Source organism: Pseudopipra pipra, chromosome 15 (genome assembly GCF_036250125.1).
Source record: "Pseudopipra pipra isolate bDixPip1 chromosome 15, bDixPip1.hap1, whole genome shotgun sequence".
Taxonomy (NCBI): domain Eukaryota; kingdom Metazoa; phylum Chordata; class Aves; order Passeriformes; family Pipridae; genus Pseudopipra; species Pseudopipra pipra.
The window spans coordinates 12,180,447-12,200,729 of NC_087563.1; the positions used below are offsets into that span (position 1 = coordinate 12,180,447).

The 20,283-nt window shown below is 40.2% G+C and overlaps 1 protein-coding gene across 11 annotated transcripts in view; it reads right to left on the reverse strand.

The window, feature by feature from the left end:
• SGCD (sarcoglycan delta) overlaps positions 1 to 20,283 on the reverse strand; it is a 347,493-nt gene that overhangs the window by 94,578 nt on the left and 232,632 nt on the right. The gene's annotated exons all lie outside the window — the stretch shown is intronic.

Genomic DNA, 20,283 nt, shown 5'->3' on the forward strand with positions numbered 1-20,283 from the left:
ATTTTAAGGACACCAGTGATGGGGAACAGAGATTGCTCCAGCTGCCTGCTGGCCACCACCAGCACCAGCAGGTGTTTCCCCATGGTTTTTCCTGCACCTCCATTCCTTTCCAGTTTTCAGGAGGAAAAATGTTGTCAAGGTTTCTCTGCACAGCAGGTAAGCATTCACTTTTTTGCTAGGAATAAACTGAAGTTATGTTCAGCAATGTCCTGTGGGAGAGAATTATCTTTGGAGACTGCTCATGTCAGATGGCTGAAACACCTGATTATCGTTGCTTGTATTATTGATTGCTGTGCTCTGCATTGCTTCCAGATATGTGCAAGTTATTACACAGCTCAATACATCCAAAGTTAGGAAAAAACCCCAGCAAACACAAGTGACCTGGTTTTTTTCTTCCCTTCCTAGGAAGATTTCTGTGCTGTTGTTCTCTCTCTGACTTGACATTAAATGTTTCCAGATTCCATGGATTTAAGGAAGGTCTGTACAGAACACATTGTTGCCAGTACTTCAGAGCTATACCTCAGCTCGAACACCTACTTGCTCTAATTGGATCTTCCCTCCCTCTTTCTCATTTGCTTCAGTTAATTTGCCATCTTTATAAGAATCCCAGTATCCAGCTGTGGATCGGCAGCAATATTTTCCTGTGGAAGCCAGAAGAGCCTAAACACCTAACAGCAGCACCAGTACTATACAGTTAAATCTGGTTACACAGCACAGTCCAGAGCAACATACACTTCGACATAAGGAGACAACATGTGACAGCTTCTTCCTCTGGTGTAAGTCCTTGCTTTGAGACCTCATGTACAGACTCAGGTTTGTGTGGACAGCAGAGAGAAAAACAAGCCAACGTAGTTTTACACAGCCTATATGATCATATCCCTGTGTGCACAGATCCAGGCTTATGCTGTGGATCGCACTGTGAGGTCTCACGTCCACAACTGGCATTCATCTCCTTCTTCCTCTGCTTATTGACCTGAGATGTCCCTGTCAGATGTCTTACTGGTAGCATTTGAATTTAAAGGCGACAGGCACAGCGCAGGATCACTGTGCTGAGACCTTGGTGGGTGAGGGAAGGTGACCCCAAGCACTTTGCATCACTGTGAGACAGTATATATACCCTCTCCAGGGAAGGAGGGGGACATAGATGAAGAACAGCTAAAATCTTTGCAGCTACTCGGTGCACTAAAACAACATTATAAATCGCAAGATTAGCAAGCAGCTCCCTGCTGAAGGCTCCATCCAGAACCTTGTGAACAGCCTGTGAGAAGACACCTCTAAATAATCTCTGGTGCTGCAGTCATCAGTCACAGGGAGACATGGATTTGAATGAATAAAAACCAGCTGTGGGAGTCGCCCAGTGGAAAAAGACCGCTGGTGTATAAGTTATCTAGGCACGTTTAAGTTCCTTCCACAAGTATGAAGTCATTTGTGACAGCTACAGGAGAGTCAGGTGGCTTCTAGCTTATGAAGGAATTTTGTGCAAGTGGAGGAAATGCAGACCATTGTGGTTTATGTGAAATGCAGCTCAAACTAAGCCCATGAGAAGCTCAGAGCCCTTCCTTTCTAGTGGTAACTTCTGGTTTTGTGAGTTCCTCTGCACAACTGCACAACAAGAGGCAGATGATGAGGATACAATGAGAAGAGGACAAGAACTAATAAGACATCCATTTACAGCAATGAGCTGTGATACAGAAAATCTTGACTTTATTCCCATCGGGCTCGCATGCTATGATGGCATTAGGGATGTCTTCCAGGTGCATGTTCCTGTAGCACCTTTTCCCTCTATCTGTTCCTTCCACAATGACCGTGTGCTCACGAGAGCCAACACCATTCACGATGAAGGTTACTCAAAGAGCCCTATGAAGCTCTCATGAAAGCCAAAAGGCACTGATGAATTGGCTTTAGTGGAAGTTAAGGAGAAAACTCTTAATGGGCAGAAAGAACAGGATCAAATGTGGTTTTCCAATTACTGTTTCAAATAAGTTACAACTGACCAAAGCAACTAAATGTCATCCCTTGAAACGATTCCAAACTAGTCTTGGAACAATTTCTAAACAAATCCTTCCGCCAAAGCTTGAAGAAAGCTCTGCTCTGGATTTACTGCATATTGCTGAAATTACTTTAGGCAGGAGGTATTTCTTTCCAAAGCAAAGTGCTAGTGAGTTTACTCAAAGTATGATCACGTGTGACACGACAAAACCAGGATTTCTATGAAACAAGCACCCCATCTGAGAATATATTTTTTTGCAGGGAAAAAGATTAGCAGGCCTTTTGGGGAGATGATTATGAATGCCAGTATTGTTACTACAACTCAACCATCACATGCAGAATTCCTCTCTGGGGTAACAATTTCCCTCTCCATCGGTACAGCAGGGAAGAGATCCACACTTGGCTTTCACGCCTCCAGCTCCTTGTTACAGAGCACTTTGGCACTGAAGCATTATAAAATGAGCCATGTTCTCTTGAGCACTTTTCCGCTTTTTTGCTCCAATGCAAATAGTAAGGTTTCACATCTTATCATCAACATATATTCCAAACGTGTCCCTCGAATTCTCCATCTTTTTTAGTCTAGCTCATTACCATAATTATGCTAACTAGAAGGGAAAAGTCCCATCCTGCAGAAATTTGTGCTCATTCAGAAGTGGAAAAAAAGATTCTTATACTCGTAGGAACAAGTAGTCTTCTAATTCAGTGATTTAATAATAAAATCAGCACATAAATCCACTGATGCAGAGGTTGCAGAAACAGGTTTTATAAATTATGGCCTAATACTCCTTAATTATGATAGTCTGTCAATCACCAAATGAAGGATAGAACAAACACTTCTTTTTTCAAACTATAAAGATCTTGGACACAATGTCCTCTGTGGCATCACTTCTCCAAATTACACCAGGGCTGACTGGACTCATTCAGCTTGATAGTGATGGAAAAAATTTCAAGGGAGAAGGAGGTATTTTTTTTTTTTTCTCTATCTTAGTGGATCCCTTCTGTGTTCTGTACTTACTCTGAAGTAAGATTTTTCTGACTAATCCAGTATTTAGCAGTTCCCCCAGCCAGCAATGAAGTTGCAGCTTAAGGCCTGACACTGTGAAAAGGAAAGTACCAAGTCTCCCGTGGCATTTCTGAAGGTGAGGTCTTGAAAATGGGGCCAATTATTGGGTCATTTGTGTCTGATGTGAACATGTCAAAAGAACTCAAGGCCATTATTAATTAGAGTATAACACCAGGTCTGTGCCAAGAAATAGAGCTCATGCAAACACGATCTCGTTTCAGTCCTGGTCAAGATCCACATCAACACTCAACATACCACAAAACAGGAGGAAAGAGACCCAGTAGGGCTGTGACCCCTCTCCCAAGTCCCATCCTTTAGGCACATTTGATGATTCCATCTCAGCAGATGGATTTACAGCCTATGGGGAAACTCAGGGGAGGCACCTATTTCACTGACCTTCTCCAAACCCACCGGACCTGTGAGACAAACTCGCTGCTATGGCAACATCAGCCTCTGAAGGCAGGGGAATCACGATGAGAATCTGTATTTTAGCTGGTTCACTCACGCTCCCCCATTATTCTCTCCTCTACTTCCAAAAGCCAGGAGAAAACAGGGTGGATGGGGAGAAATATTTTCAATGCACCTCAATTAATCACTTCCGAGCCCCGACTCAGCTAATCCCAGGCATTTAACTGATGAGCCTGCACTCGAAGATAATCACCCCGTGCTATACTTTTGCAGTCAGGGGAGAGAAAATGGCAACAGAGTCCACATAGCATCCAAATCATTCCCTGGAAGTGCTTCTTACCAGCTGCTGTGGAGCTCCTCCAAGGTGACAGGCATCTTTTCTGACTGCCTATAGATTGTTGCAATGAACCTAGGCTTCAGTGGTGTGCAACAGGATTCAAACAGAAAACAAACGGGTTGCCAGCCAAACCAATAAACAGATACCATGAAATAAAGTATACCTAAATAATGTGATTCCAACTATACCCACATAGAGTGACTTCAGGGATTATTTTAATGATTTCTTTTTTGTTTTAATCAAGACTTATACCTTCAATATGAAATAGGAGATTGAACACATTCAATTTATTTGCACAGGTAGGTAAAAAGAAATTTACTTTAAAATCAAATTCTCTGTGCTAAGAGGTTTCCATAGTCCCATTGTTAAGAAACTGCCCTCATGGCCAAAGAACCACCACTGAATTTTTATAGCTGTATTTGTCGCAAAAATATATGATTTTGCTCTTTCACTATCAGAACATACTGAAAAATAATTTAAACTGTCTTCCAGACTTATCTACAATGTGTCTATGACGTTGTTAGGAAGGTAGGCTCTGGGGATGGCAAAGAAATGAGACAACTGAAAGCACTGCTCCCAGAGAGGCTGAAATAAGTATATTGCTTCTATTGCTTTTTGAACAATTGGCAGCAAATAATTATTCATAGAGGAAAATATATGGGTATGTTCAGGATCTCTTGCCATCACAAATGGTGGGCAATGAATGAGATCTGATCTGTGGAGTACATCTATTTATGTGAAATAGCTCCATCAATTTACACCTACCTGGTACCTGGTCCTGGAGCAGGGGGAGGAAAACATAGAATAAAATAACGGGCTGGAAGGGATCTTAAAGATCATCTCATTTCAGGGACACCTCCCACTAGACCAGGTTGCTCTCACATCTGTACATGACAGGTGCTGCACTGTGTGCACAGTCACACGCACAAACACCCTCAAAGGGGAAACTGAGGCACAAAGTCAGACATCCACCAGCAGTCACATGAGAAAGCTGTACTGAGGGAAGGACTACCAGTTCTCTCTAGCACCTTGTTGTGTCACAGCACTGCAGTTCAGAAAGTATAAATATCTTGCTCATAAGAAACAACAGGTTAATCTTAGCAACTTTCAATTGCCAACAATTCAGACTCCAGATACTCTCTCATCTCCCTGCAGTTTGCATTCCTCTGCCTCCTTGCCAGAAGGTGCATTATGCTTAATGCCCCTTGTCTTCCTCGCAACCTTTTAATGCAAATTCAAAAGTGTTTACCAGAATAAAAACAATGATGATTATACAGCAAGGGAAGTAGGAACTTGCTGGTCATCAACCCAAATCCAGAAGCCTCCTGCAAGACAGCGTTTCCTGATGCAATATCCAAAATTATCATCACAGTAGTTTATACATTTGAGCTGCAAAGTAACTGGAAAACATTGAGATAATCTTCTTACTGTTTATTTTTTGAGGAAAATAAAGGCAATAAGGCATTTTTTTTTGTATCCAGTACTCATGCGTGGGGTGTTTTCAATTTCAAATTATTTATTGAGTGGGTGTTTACTGAGTCATAAGGGACTTTTTCCAGATGCCAAGAGATTCTCTTGGAAGTCAGGAGTACAATATTATGCATGTGAAAGTCAGGCAGTTACCTGAAATAGAGACAAATCGCATGCAAAAATATACAGCTGGCATCAGCAAGTGACAACAGAGCAAGACACAGCAGCTTTTTAAAATACTTTTTTAAACAGAGTCTCAAATCCACAGGGAAGTGATTGCTCCTACCATGCTTTGGCCTTTAGAGAACACAGCTCTGTGTGTCCCTTCATTACAGAAATATGCCTTATTTGGGGATATTAGCATTTCTTTCTTCTTCTGCTCCTTTTTAAAACATGACACCAGCTGAAACAAATTCAGTGACTCACAACCTGCACAGTTATTTATTTATTTATCTGCTGCGTGTAACCTCAAGTCAGCTTTTTAAATTTTTTTTCGCTAGCACCAAGGTCATCTAAATAATGAAATCTTTCAAAATAAATACTAAGTGTCTCAGATCTGAATTTCCTTTGTCATGAAACACCTTTGAACCTTCTTCCAGGCTACGTGCATTTCAGATGTGAGCTGCTCCTGGGCACAGTTTTGCAGCTACACCAGCATGAGTCAGAGGCAATGCTCACTCCCTCTAGGCCTGGCACACCAAGCAAGGGTGAGCAGAGCATGTGATGCTGTCAGTTTAAACATGTTATATTCTCAAGGGAGTGTCTGCAAGCTTTGGCAGAAGCCCCAGTTTATGCTCCCTAGGACCTTTGCAAAGAAAATAAACAAACCAGTCACAGGAGGAGGATGCAACTCTTGCAGGGAGCAGCTGCCTGGTCCCACAGGGCAGCCCTGGCTGGCTCTCAGCATGCTTACAGGGGGGGAGATGGGAGAAAGCATCAGGCTACATTAAAATAATGTTAAAATAATAAACTTGGTGAAATTATTTCCACCAGTGAGTGCTGGTGGCTGGGAGTGCACCGGGATTCTTCTCCACACAGCTCTCTGCAGGCAGAGTTGGGCTGGCTCAGAGGCAGCAAGAGGCAACTCAGCTCTTTACCATGATCCAGACAGGGCTCTGAGGACAACCTAAACTTTTCTTACAACTTTTTGGCCATTTTGGCACTCTGTGCTTGTTACTGCCTGGATAAGATTTTTCTTTCCAAAAAGAGAACTGCTAGGGGATAACGACACGCAGTCGCCAACAGCCTGGTTAGTGATCGAAATTGCCAGAGAAGGAATTTCTGTTCATTAAAAGAACAAAAAGCACAGAGAAAAAAACTGCCAAGGCTAACATTTATATTTCCTTTTGTCTGTCCTTTGCTGAGCATCCAGATCCTGCCTTCAGTCTGAAGCCACGAGATTTCGGTCCCTCTCTGCACTGAGGCCGCGCATCAGCAGCTTTGTCTGGGACATGGCTGTGACAACAGGGTAGGAGCTCTGCAGCACTGTTGCTTCCTCCCCTTCCCATCCACCTGAATCCTAAACAAGATTTCTCTCTCTTGTTTTGGCTTTCATCACTGACCTACTTGACAACATTAGTAAATTTAATCTCAAAACACTCAGGGATATAGGACAAAAAATATATTTCCCAGGCTACTGGTAAAGAATGTAGTTCCCAGGAGCTTAAATGGCTCAACAGGACATTTTGGTGACCAAAGGAAATTTAGAACCTTATGATAAATTTGGGGTATTAATGTAAGAATAAACTCAAACTGCTAGAAGCAATATCTTATTGATAAAACTGCTAGAAAGTTGCAAAGGTAATAAACCAGGAATTGAGATGGATTACTAGGGATATGCTTTTGAATGCATTACTCAATGCCAACTGTCGGATACCTTGTGAAGTCCTTGTGTACTTGGGTAAAATACTGCACCTATAAATATCTCCCTTGATTGGGACTATTGATGAGAATAACTATGCTAAGTGTGGTCAGTGACTTGTTATCAAGGCAGAGGTACTAATGCAAGTGTTACAGTTAATTATTTTAATTGGTTATTTCAAGTCTGTCTTTGCTGACACTAAGAAATTTGTATCTATGGCTACATATCATGGCTAATTAAAGGTTTAATAAAGAAAAAAAATCCAATTTCTTCCTTTCAGTTATTGGTGGGGCCCTAAAGACTTGGGCAGTCTTGGCAATCAGTGCAATACACTGTGTATCTCTAGGAAATCCTGGAAAAATATCTAAAATTCTAACATGGGGAATGGGACCACCTCACCAGAATACACTCCTAGGGGATGGCTGCTGCTTTATCAAACAATTTCTAAGTCATGAAATGTCTGACAAAAATTTCTTACTTTAATTAGTGTTCCAAGTTTCTGTATGCTGTAGGAAACATTCCTGAGAAAACCATGTTTATTCCTCAAATGGTTAGAGATTATGTCATAATGTTTATTTCCAACATTTGCTACCAAATGCAAGCAGCAAATGCTGCAGGTCAAAATGTTGCATGACTTTGTCAGCAGTCCTAGAATTTGTTAAAATAAAAGACATTGCCTAAGTACAGGATATTTTTATTAAATGAAAAACTATTTAAGTATTTCCTCATGGTCAACAACATCCTTTCCAAAATAAAAGAAAAAAAAAAGAAGAAAAAACCCCCACAGTTCTTATGAAGTAGCAGTGGAAGTCTTTTAACTTTACAGACCTTTTTTAAGAGTAAGCTTGAAAAGATCTGTTTGGAAGCTGAAAATCCTCTGTATATAACTTATGGATAGTTTGAGTTATTCTGGGCAGAATTTTAATTTCTGTGAAATGATGAAAGAACTAAAAGAATATCTCAAAAGGCAGACTCAACTGAAAGAAAACAAACATTAAAACACTAATTATATAAACACAGGGAGTATTTCTGCTACTCAAAAAAACAAATAGAAAGAAAATTGGGATTCAGCTACAAACTCATTAACAACCTGTACTTTCAAAGCTTCCTGATATGTCTGGGGTAAATATTCCATAGACATATTGAAATTTATAGTAAAGCTATGGAAAGGCAAAAATAAAATCTCTGTGACTCAAACACATCCCTCAATCAGCATTTCTCTGATCTCAATATTTTTGTTTTGTCTCAGCTTGGTCAACTCTTCCACATCTACTACGAACCTCTACAATGAGTTTGTTAAAGTCCTGCTAAAGGCTTGTGGGTCTTTTCGGTTTTTTGGTTTTTTTTTTTTTTTTTCCCACCCTCCTCAATCATAATAATGGGGGAAGAAAATCTTATGTAATTTAAGATAATAATAGCTTCATTTGTTAAATATCAGACTTAAGTATTTCTGGAAAAGTGATGGAAAGTAACATTAGTAAATAGAGAAAATAGCAGGGTATAAAATTCTAATTAGTAATTAATTTGTCTCTTTCAAGACAGCTCACTGAGTGATGTGCCGGTAGCTGATACGAAACACATTAATTGTGTTAATTTATTGCAGAATTTCATTTGGAGCCTTTGCCTGTTTTAAACAGGTTAAAATACCAAGGTTATGCGAAGAGGACCCAAGTCACCTTCAACAAAACTTTGTCACCTCTGAACTGCTTTGTTTACTCTGACACAAAAGAGGGCTGCTAATACATTTTTTCCCCCACCATAATTCATGGCTCAAGATGAAGAGAGTCCAAACTTCTGGACTTTTGGATGGATCCTCATGTCTGGAATTTGTCACAGCAGCTCTGCAGAGGTGTTGAAAGGTGAGTGCCCAAGATGGTCCTCTCATGGACCACAGGCACACCTGCCCTACAGCCACGCAGGACTCTCAGCTATCAGGGACGTATTTGGAGGACACATCCCAAGGGCTTGGGCAACGAGCATTGGAGGGTGGGATAGGGCCCAGTGCCACACACAGATACCCAGCGTACAGGAGCTGGCAGAGGCAGCACTGAAACTCCATTACTGCCACACTTCACTGAGCTCTAAATAAGTGACCTTGTGGCTCCCTACACAAAACTGCATCGTACAGTACAAATTTACCCATATGAGCCTTCAGCTATTTCATTTCCCACAGGTCTCTTGTCATCGTTTCATTACCTGCCATCCTTTTCCAGTGAAACTACATTTTACTTAAAAAAGGCTATGAAGAGTAAATGCAGCTGCCATTGAACAAACAAGCCCGGTCTGTGGGTGCACCTGACTTTCAGAGGAATCTTGCAGCAGTTTCTCATTTACACTGAACGAACTGAACCCTGCTATATCATCAAAAACAAATTTTTTTTGCCCATATAGCATCTAATTTTTAAAGTTTCCTTTTTTCTGTTGGATCTTATGCTGGTTTCTAAAGAACTTGTTTGTTAGCATAAGGTAGAGATTCTGAAATCACTGAAAAATACAATTTTATTTACTTAACTTTTGGATAGTGCAAACAACTTACTTATACATTTACTTTTTAAGTTTTCCTCTCAATTTGTATACTATTAGTGTCTTCTTAAGCTCTCTATAAATCTTTCCAAGAAGTCACTTAAATCTGTAAGCTCTCCATGTTTTGGCTCCTAGCTGCATTTGGGACCACATTCAAATATTTGTGTTCTTCAAGTTCCAAGAAACATCTTATCTGTCCCTACAATCACTCAAGGAATTTTGGCATAAAACTGCCTTTTATTTTCTGAACAAAGAGAAAATATTTGACAACCAGGTTCTCTTTCAGCTATTAAAGGCACTGACTTACTGGTTAATTGCTGCTTGTATCCAAGTATTCACCTCTGGAACAAGCTGACACCATGGGAAAGGTGAGCACAGGCATGGCATTGCTGAAATGGCCTTTCTCCTCCATTGCCTGCAATTTTGGTGAAAGTCAGTCTCTGCAGTAGTTCAGTTAGTTCCCTAATGTAACATGAATTCCAGCTCACTGACTTCCAAGTCCTGTTTATTGCTCACATTGTTTTAAGGACCCGTAGTTAACAAAAGCTTGTGCCATGGTTAATAGGGGCAATATCTTCAATAGGCATAGCCATGAAACATCAACAGCTGTCCTTGGATTATCTGCAGAATCTTTCAGTTGGAATGGGAGTAGAGATGAATGCCTCTTAATTCAAATTAATTAATGGCCTTATGTATGTGTGGACATTCAGTAGATGCTTGTTCAGCAAAACAAACGGGTGCGTGTTTAATTGTGGTTCATTTCAGGCTGATCCATTAACTGTTGTGTGTCTTCCCAAGAATGCATGTTCATTAACTTAAGTTAATTGCTATTCAATTACCTTGAGTTATAGTATGTCCCTGAACACCAGCAGACAGACCCCCTAGAGATTTCATGTGCTTCAGCCCTTAATTAAGCTGTACTGAGTATTGTTGGTAACTGATTACTTCTAGTTTTCAAATAATAACTTCACAGCTACACTTAAATTGTTTTCTATTAGGATTTTTGCAAATCTCCTATATAGGTAATTGGAATGATAACATTTCTTCCTTGCAATAAAGCACACTTGGTTATTATTATTATTGTTATTATTATTAATATTATTATTACTACTACTGCACTTGGCCAAAGATGTTCCGTGTCATCTTCTTTTTTATATAACCCCTTTGTTTAAATGGAAAGAACAGCCTATATTTGACCTGATTATCTCAGAATGATGCTCATCAAAACAGATGTTTTGTAAATTTTAGGGTTCTTTCTCTTCTAACTTTTGAAGTTGTTATATCCAACCAGCACTCTAAATCTTCTGCTGTGAGCAGGGGATGTGAGGAGGGAATCCCACCCCCACAGTTCCCCATCGAACATTCACCCCATGAAAAACTCTTTGCCCCAGAGGAGAACTTCATCACACCATCAACAAAGCAAAGATACCATAAGCACCCATTTCCTCCCAATATTCTTCAGTCCATGCTAAGAGAGAAGCTTTGCAAATTTTGCAAACTTGTTAAAGTTCTCAGCTTCTAAGAAAGTGAAACTGGATTTTGGATGTGTGTGTGTGGAAGCAAACCCAACTTCTGGCAGAGCAGCTTGCAGAGCTCCTGGTTCGGTCCTTGTCAATCTGAGAAAAAAAACACATTCTGGTTGTGTTCTCCTCTATGTTAACTGGGAAATGGGCAGAGGTGGCACTACTGGCTCTGAATGCACCTCAGCAGACCAAGGGTTGTCTGATGGGCAATGGGAATAGAGGAGTCAGAAGAAAAACAAGTGAAGGATAAAGGAAGCATTAGAATAAGCAGTTTTGCTGGGAGTATATTTAAAACAAAACATATATAAATGTAGCAGCAGATTTCTTTGTTTCTGAATCACAGACTCACAGAACCATTAGATCAGTTGCTCTGATAACAGTCATTAAACCATGGAAAAATGAACTCTCTGCTTCTGCTCACTGGAGAGACAGAAATCACAAGAAAAACACTGCTCTTCCCTTCCCTGGGCCACGGTGCAGAGAAGCTGTAGAGAGGTGGGGCAGGACTGCAGCAAGGAGATGAAGACACTGAGGCAGAAGATAACCCTGAACTCTGCAGAATGGGCTCTAGCCCCGGCTAGTCTGCCTCCCTTGCAGGGCATCTCTCTGCAGGGAGCACAGAGATGCTTCAGTGAGCTCCAGGGGCTGGAGAAGTCCTGATTTAGAGAGCTGGGATGAGCATCAGTCATGAAGGCCGTGTTTTATCCTTTATATGCACTGATTTCCCGATGTCATTGATCCCTTTTGCCAACATACTTTCTTCCCCCCAGTACAGTAATGAATTATGGCACCTCCAGTGCCAAGTGGAAGAGGCAGGCCAAGGAGTGGCTGTAACAGGGCTATGCTGAGCTGCAGAACATCTGACTAGCATTACTGAAGCAGCCAAAAAGCAATAGCAACTCACAGTGAATCTAACACAAGACTCCCATCACGATCAGCTCTTGCCAAGCTCTAATATCAGCATAAAAGAAGGGAAAAATTTCCATCTGTACATGGCCAATGAGCACCCCCTGTGCTCCATGACAGCACCTTGGGAAGCAGGTGCTAAGTGACACCTGTCTTCTGAAAAATCTTTTCAACGTCTCTGATCCCCTAAAACAGAAAGGAAAACCCAATCCCCTCTGCCAGAGCCCCAGAGCCATTCATTACACATTTTCCTTCACAGTGTAGAAGACCTCCTGGTGCAGTTCCCATAGGAATAAATTTCCATTAACTTCCCCCAGGTGAGACAGTGGAGTTTGTCCCAATACCACAGACTCAGCTCCCACGTGCGACATACGGCATGTAGATGAACCTTCGAAGCATCAGGAGATACAGCCAAATTCTTTAGGTGCCTTTAGCTAAAAATCCAACAATTATTTAATATTCCCTTTCTCAAAATGATGCTTCTTATTAATCTGAAAAGGCCCACATGCCACGGTCGGTTCAAAACATTTCTATATTTCACTATATGATGCAAGAACTCAGTTTGGATTCCTTCAGACATCTCTTCAGGACTGCTTTGCCCACATGTTGCAATTACATGGGCTCTGTTAACACTTCACAGTACAGCTGCAGAATTTATTCACAATAATTTAAAAAAAAAATAAATTACATTTCCAAAGTCACACATGCTGCTGATTCCCTTATCTCAAATTAAAAAGCTTCATCTTCATCTCTCTTTCCCAAATTTAACTTTCAGCATTTTAATTGTGTCTTCCTTCATTGTTAGATCAGTATCAATCATCATCTTCAGTTACCAGAACTTGCATGCTCCTGAAAATTATGTTAAATTTAGATGCTAATGAAAACTGTTTATGCTATTTAACCACAGAAATGAAACCTCTATTGCAATCCATAAAAACTGTTAGTGATAACAAGAAACCTTAATTTGTACCTCAATCTCCTTTCTACCATCTGCTGTCCTAGAAGACCAATCCCAGAAACCACGGACTAAACAAACAAACAAACAATAAAACAGATAATTGTTAACTTGCCTTCACAGCACAACAGACATTAAAAGAATTAAAATAGTCCCATTAACCATTATACTGAATATTATGATATAAAGAAAACTAACCCATGAATGCCAGCACATGCTGATATTCCTTCTCTCCAGATATTTTCCCAACCAACCAACAAATCAACCACACATTCTATGTAGAAATATATAATTGACCTATAACACCCACTGAACACTCTCCATTCTTTTAGAAGGAATAAGACGAAAAACTTCCAGCCATTAAAAGAAATACCACAAATACAACCTACCACAGTAATAGGTGATAATTATTCTTTCATTTAAAGCACTATACAGTTAATTATATAAAATCATTTAAAATATGTATGTCTTAAATAATATTTGCTCTGGCTGATCCCTCAGAACTGGCTGTGTGAAACACTGAGACTGCACCTACATCTGTTGTTCCCAGATGTTTTCCTCATGGGTCATCATGTGTCGTTGTACAATTACAGACACTATCATGTTCTGGGAAATGCTGCATCAATCAGCATCAACTTCCCTGCGTGGTGGGATGGAGAGAGCTAAAGGCAGACAGTGGGTTCCAGGATAAGGACCATATTCAAAAGGCACCAAAATGGTCTAAATCTCCAAACATATACTGTCATTCATATTTCTTATCTAAATCCAAAATCTAAATAGTGTGTGGGGTGGGAGAAGGTTAAAATATAAAAAAACTCTAACAAAATATTTTAATTATTTTCTGTGCTGCAGTATCCAAGCAATCTTAGGGAGTCATCTTTACTTTTTTATTGGATTTAGATGAGATACAATCTGATAAGGAAAGACACTCTGCACTGTATTTTACTTCTTAACGGTGAAAATCTTTATTTCTTCCTTTTTCCTTATCTGCCCCAAGAGGACACTCAACACACCTCCATCAGGGTTACAGTATGAACAAAATTGTTCCATTTGTGACTTGCACATTAGCCACGTTCCAAGGCAGACCAAGCAAAATCAAACACAGCCACGCTACACAACTTCTCAATATGTCCCATGAAGTAAGAAGGTAATGATCTCATTTAAGCAGTAATGTGACGGTGTGTTTTATGCCATCTGGAATGCACAGTGAACATCTCATGCACTCCCTGCTTTCTCTTTCTGAGTCCTAAACTACCTGCCCATTTCCCCTCCCCAAGATACATGACTATAGGGCGATAGTTTTGATTCCTGGTGTAAATCCACTGACACACAGGAAAAAAAGCATGCATTTGTACTTTTTTTGAAAAGAAAATAAAAGAAATAAATACATAATTCTTTTTATAATCTGGACAATTCAGTCAGGAGCTACAGCCTACCTCTTGACTGAGCTAATTCTCCACTTCAGTTATCTTCTGCACCTTCTTTAATGAATACCTGTTCCTTTGATTAAATTAACATTTTTGTGTACCTAATTAGCCCGAAAAACCTGTGCTGAACCAATCTAAAAGTGACTTCATTAATGCTCATTGGTGCATGTTTGCTACCCATCACTGTCAACTCAACAGGCAAAGGATTAGGAGAACATTAACTCCGGCTTATTTGGCTTTCCACAGCAATCGTCGCGCTCGGAGCGCGGAGCCAATCCAAGCTTTCAATCGACCCGATAGGACAGTGACAGATGTTTTAATTATGTGGCTTCATTCATTAATGCTCATTTGCCTGGTTGGCCAGGTTTGTGGTTCTGAGAGACAGTTGAAACAAAAAATAATTAAAGTAACCAGTTTAATTACCTTCTTACATTTATCCTTCAGCTAGTACTGCTCACCAAGTAATGACAAACTGAAAACGTACATAAAAACCAGTTTATCCAGACCAATGAGCGGTAAGTGTGCTCACCAGAAGATGCATCACTGCTTGTCTAGGAACATAAGCACAAGTCGCTTAACAGGCACTTAATGTGCATCAGTTAATGAAATCATAGCAGAGCTAATGAATATATATAATTGGGTAGGCAGCTGCCACTAAAAAACCAAAAACGCAGTGAAACCATCTTGCTAATTCAGTTTGCAGAGATAATTAGAGAAGGCCCTTGAAGACAATTCAATAGACCCTGCTAATACTGTGACTACTATTGATTATTTTCATGATGATATCACATTGCTTCTTTCCTGTCTGGCTACTCATACAGACAACCCCCATCCACCTCTACAATACTAAGTAAATAAATAAATTCAAATAATTTTCAAGAAAAAATGAAATAATTTTAAAATATACTATACTAAAAACCATCTAAACCAGTGACTGACACAATTCAATAAATTTGCCAAGATTGCACTCATCAATCATCAGTTCTGATTCCATCTAATGTAGAGGTAAAAATGTGGCTGAAATAATTTTTTTACTTAATAAGCACAAGGAAGATCTACAGCTCAAATCGTTGGTGATACTTATTGAAGTCTGCACTGCAAATCTGGTATGTGAGGCCTTGGGAAACTTGTGCCACCGAAGACACTATAAAACAATATTTATTACAAACTCTCCAGCTGTTTTAACTTTTTGATTTCATCTGCTTTGTTCTCTCACTATTAGAACTTGCATCACTAAATGTCATTCTTCAATGAAAATATCTCTTCCTCTATCCTTTTCTAGAAACCCTTCAAAATATTAAAAAGCTTCCACATTATTTTATGTTTGGCATTATAAGAAATCCAACATCTGCATAGGGTGAGAAAGTGCCTCTGAGGATTTTTATTAAAGGTTCATTTGATTTTTTCAGCATCACCACAGAATATTTTTTTCCCTAGTTCCGAATAACTGAATGAATATGAGAGAGAACTGAGGCAGAAAGGTTAGAGCACCTTTTTTCAAGACCACCCTTGACTAAACCAAGACAGGATACTCCAGCAAGCAGGAGTTGTCTCTCTGGCATGGTTGACAGCCCAAGACAGGGTCTGTGAGGTGAAGCAGAGGCAGCCCCATGGACATCCCCAGCCAGACATCACCCCCCTGCAGCAGACAAGAAACACTCCCCTCCCAATCTGCAAGAAATCAGGAAATGCAACAGCACGATAACATGGTCTTCCCTCACATAATTTATCCTCCTGACTACTGAAGAACCTAAAGTAAAATTCGAAGCTTCTGCAGCAAAATTTACCAGTCTACAACTACTTGATTTTTTAGAAAGTTCTGGATAAATAATAAATATCGATAGTTGCATTTTGTCCCAGTCATGGTTTGTTCTTACCCTTTCAAAGAGATTTTTTTCACAAAATATCCTGTGGAGACCATTTGGAGTTTGTTTTCATTTTCAGGCTCTGCTGAGCTAAGCATTTGATTCAGAGAAAATAACAGGTTTGAAAGAAAGGCTTTGGGAAACTTAAACGTAACAGATGCTTATTTGCAGACATCTGATTTAACTGAACTGAAAACCACAGCCTAAATCCTGAAACCCATAAATGTCAGCCAGCTAGAACAGAATAATAACCACTTATCGATATGGATGCACCTAGCAGATAACGGAGTTCCGGGATCATAATATTCATATAACTGTGTTCAGTTTGCTGCTTCCGAGCTCTCAAATTACAACTGGCAATCCCATAGTTCATTTCTCAGGGCTGTGCAGATGGTTCATGGTGAAGGGATCAGTTTGCTACCAGCTGGTAGGGGTTTTTTTTCCAAATCAGGTGTAAACTATTTAGTCTGGAATTAATGTCCAAGGAAGCTCATCCGGGACATTCCCGGCAGTATAAATGGTCGACTGTAGGCACCTCCGTGGTTTTCGGAAGAGCCCATTGAATGCAAGCTGACAACTCACACCTTGTAAATCTAAATCTCTTAATCTTTGAAATCACAGAATCTGTGTGATCAAAGTAAAGTCACTGGCAAAACCACTGTGAAGAGTCAAAGCAACCTGGATTGGGATTTGGTTTTTCTGTGTGTCCATAATGAGGAAAAACTAAACACTCAAATAGCACTGAAGTTTGCAAAAATTTGTTGAAAATCTGAAAATTTAGGACTGTTTGAAACAAAACTCTTGGCATCATAAATCGACCTGGATGCACAGAGCAGAGAAGACACCAGCATTTTAATGAAGATTGTGAAATTTCAGCTTAGAAACCAGGTTTCTATTTAGCACTTTCTTATGCTTTACTCTTTATCTGGGTAAGGAATAGGACAGTCACAGCCCAAACCACTTGGACGGCATTTTGCCCTTAGCCTGGGAGTTACATTTTGTTTCCTGTGCTCTTATCCTTTCAAACTCAGAACCACGTTATACCTTCATGAGTCACTGAAGCATTAGGTGCACCACCCTGGAGAGGTGCTCAAATTAAATCTGTAGCCAAGGAAAATAGAAAACAGTTACCAAAGAGCAATTCATCCTGCCCAAAACAGATGCCTACTGTGGGATGTGCTAACCAAACCCTCTCTCTGGATACCTGAAAATTGGCAAAGGAAATTTCTCATCAGATGTGTAATTTTCTTGATTCTTAAGCCAATGGTCTATCCCAGCAGTCATAATGCCACTGCATTTTCTGTTTGTACTTCTAATTATTTATCACTATATCTTTCAACTTGTCTGAGACATATTTTGAGAAATGTTGGCAGTTTGATTCCCTCATGACTTCTTAAAATAACAGCTAAAAGCCCAATATGACATTAATATATTTTAATTAAATTCATTATGCTGTTAATTCAAAGTAATCTGAGGTAGTCTAGAACATTGTTGCAGATCTCAGTGGGAATTTGGGTGAACATCTTTGACACATATGAGCTGACAGACATGGGGGTGGCTGGGTGAGGTTGACTGGAGATACAGTTTATGTTACAGGCTGTGTTTTTGAGTGGTATATATGCACCACATCTATTTTGTTGGGCAATGAAGTGTTCTCCAAAATCTGATGAAAGTATACAGTAGCCTCACTGAGACTTTATGCAAATCTCTCAAGAGGAAAAATGGATGCTGCATGTCATTAAAAATGAGTACAAACTTCGTTTATTAAATACTCCGTGATCGCTGAGGTGAGCAGCTCCAGTTCAGGTGTGTTCTGTAGTGGAATACGGGATTGTGGTGTATGAAGGAGTTTCCTCAGTAGGGGGAACTTCAGGGAGGCATTGAGAACCTCCAGGAGCCAGCATCTCCCACAAGAGCAGCTGAGGAGATGTGGGGGCTGGGCAAGAGTTACAGAGACCACCCCCATTCCCACAAAGGGCCCAGGGAGTATGGGCCACCTAAGGAACCTCAAGGTGCACAAGGCCATGTAAATGTTAAATCTGGGAAAAGCTAAGACTCCAGCATCAGTCACCAGAAAGAGAAAAATCAATTTTGTATAAAAAGTAGCTTATTCAAGTTAGTTGTGAAACAGAAGAATTTAATTTCATCGCTACATATTGTGAAAGGGTTGTTCTATTGTGTTGATTTTGGCAGGTCAGGCCACCGTGAAGAGAGGGAGTTATGGAATGAGACAACAGTAAGAAAAAAAAGGAAAGACAGCAACATGAAAAGAAAAAGAAAGGGAGACAAGGAGCTAATAATAACACACTCTGTGAGTGGTCAGGAAAGCAAGAGAAGACAAATCACTATACGGTCAGAGAAGTCAAGAGAAGAGATCAATAATATATACCATGGGGCATAAGTCAAGCTGAAATGTAATGTATAATGAAGGGAAGCATCGTTAAAAACTTGGGTCAGGACTCACTGGGTGCTGTAAATGCTCAGACCTGCTCTGGCAGCCCGGAGGGATTTAAGCTGTCAGTGGGATGTGGCTGTGCCAACACAGCTGATTCTTGGCCTGGGGCAACATGTCCCTGAACGTCACTGTGGAGCTGCCCACAGCCAACTGAACACAGCTCAAACCGATGCTCCAGTCAAGCCTGGCCAAGGGTATCTACTGCCAAATGCAAAGCAGAGAAAAGCAGGGAGCAGGAATGGAAAGGGGCCCTGGGCAGCACAGCTCAGTCATGAGCCCTGCAGGAGGTGCAGGATTTCGCCACGTTCTTGATGGGGCTCAATGTTATCTTCATTCAAGTATGTTCATAAAGAACAGAAGGCAAAAAAGGTCACATGAATGCAATATGAAAATGAACTCACAGCTTAAATATTACATGCACTGCTGCAACTACAATAATGTCACTGCATCTAACACAGCTTTCTCTCGCATCCATGCTCTTCCTGAGCACACAAAAATCATTATTCTTCTTTCTCCAATGGCCTTCAGCAGAAAAAAAATCTCTCACATCCCTAACAGAGCTGAGCACTCCAGCACACCCCATTTCTGGCAGTGCCACCCCACTGAACACAAAGTCTTACGCTCTATGCTCATAGCAGATAAGCAACTGTGCTTGAGAGCAACAGGGCAAAGCCCCACGTGCACAGCTGATGTGCTGGCTTCCTTGTATCAAGGCATGTATCAGAAATGGAGGGCTAAAAAAGCACTTCAATATTATTTTGGCTGTTCTGTGACATTGATATTCATTTTTCCTCGCATTATAGCCACACTTCTGAAGTTAAGAGTAGTAAAAGTAATATCTCTTTGCCACAGGGCAAAAACTTTCATTATGCACTTATGTAATGTACATTTCTATAGCAAAGAAAGTTAGTGAAAAACGAGCTTGTAGAAGGGACTCCTCTTAAAGTTAATGTTCCAAACTTTTTTTAATATGATGTGTATAAGTGAAGTTTTACATCCAGAATTTATTAAGTAAGAGGAGCTGGGCCTTAAACGTACTGTCAAAACCCTGAGGACACTGCAAGAACATAGTCCAACCTTTTAAATTAGATACTATCTTTTCTTCTTTCTTTCTTATTCATGGACTGCTTGAGGTAAATGGCTATGTGAAGAGTAAAAAGGAGAGGCTGACAGATATCACTGAAAAACACATCCAAATATTTCACTACCAATACTGACATGGGGAAGAGCTAAATCTCACGTCATCTGGAGAGTCCATTTAATCTGCCAAAACTCCATTAGTAATTACTTTCATTATTATCCCTGTCCCCAAAAGGCTTTTATCTTTATTAAATAATTGATAGTTCTGACTGTCCCTTTTCAAAGGTTGCAGTCTAAAATTTTTGAGAGGAAATCAGACAGGAAGCCTAAGTGCTGGGTGTTTGCAACCAGATAAATCCATGTCTATGTCTGTGCAATAAAGACCTGGGCACACAGGTAGGTCATGACAGCCAAATGCATT